We start from the raw sequence: 1,340 nt of genomic DNA on the forward strand, positions 1-1,340 counted from the left end.
CTATAAGAATCTTAGAAAATGTAGGAGACACCCTTATGCAAATTGGAACTGACAACCAATTCCTGATCAAAACCCTAAGTGCCCATACCATAAGAAATAAAATAGGCAAGTGGGACCTCATCAAACTGACGAACTTCTGCAAAGCAAAAGAAACCACCAAGAGAGCAGCGAGACAGTCCACAGAATGGGAAAAAATATTTGCCAACTGTCTATCTGACAAAGGCCTAACATCTAGGATCTACAAGGAACATAAATGCACCAAAAGGAAAAAAACAAACAGCCCAATTAAAAAGTGAGCAAAAGCCGGACTCAGTGGCTCAGCCTGTAATCCCGTGCTTTGGGAGGCTGAGGTGAGTGGATTGCCTGAGCCCGTGGGTTCGAGACCCACCTGGGCAACTTGGCGAGACCTCATCTCTACAATAAATAAATTAAAAAAAAATCAGCTGGGCATGGTAGCGAAGGCTGAGGTGGAAGGATCGCCAGAGCACAGTGGGTCGAGGCTGCAGTGGCCGGGAGTGGCCACTGCATTCCAGTCTGGGCAACAGAGTGAGACTCTAACTAAAAAAATTAAATTAAATTAAAATTTAAAAAGTGAGCAAAAGACATGAATAGACACTTCTCAAAAGAAGGTATACAGGTAGCCAACAGACACATGAAAAAGTGCTCAGCCCCACTCATCATCAGAGAAAAGCAATCAAAACCACATTGAGATACCACCTAACCCCAGTAAGAATGGCCATCACTAATAAAACAAACACAGCAGATGCTGGTGAGGATGCGGAGAAAAAGGAACGCTTCTACACTGCTGGTGGGAATGCAAACTAGTGCAACCTCTTTGGAAGACAGTGTGGTGAGTTCTGAAAGAACTAGAAATTGACCTTGCATTTGACCTAGCAATCTCCCTGTTGGGAATATACCAGAGGAACTCAAATCATTCTACAAAAAACATAGCTGCACATGCATGTTTGTTGCAGCTCTATTCACAATAGCAAAAACATGGTACCAACCACGCTACCCATCAACTCTGGATTGGATTTAAAAAATGTGGTACATATACACAATGGAATATTATCCAGCCGTAAAGAAGGACAAACATATGGACTTTGCAGCAACTTGGATGGATTTAGAGTCGATCGTGTTCAGCGATCTATCACAGAAACAAAGAACAGAGTACCACATGTTCTCACTCATAAGCGGACTTTGAACAATTATCATAACACTATAAGAAAGGGATTGACAATAGTGGAAAACTGCTGGGGGTGGCACGCCTCATCAGCAAGAGTACCTGCATAATGAACATTTGTATACTTAACCCTGAATCGTACCTCACATCTTTAAAA

This window comes from Carlito syrichta, unplaced genomic scaffold, assembly GCF_000164805.1.
Source record: "Carlito syrichta isolate Samal-C Ts95f unplaced genomic scaffold, Tarsius_syrichta-2.0.1 Scaffold289299, whole genome shotgun sequence".
In the NCBI taxonomy this organism is placed as follows: domain Eukaryota; kingdom Metazoa; phylum Chordata; class Mammalia; order Primates; family Tarsiidae; genus Carlito; species Carlito syrichta.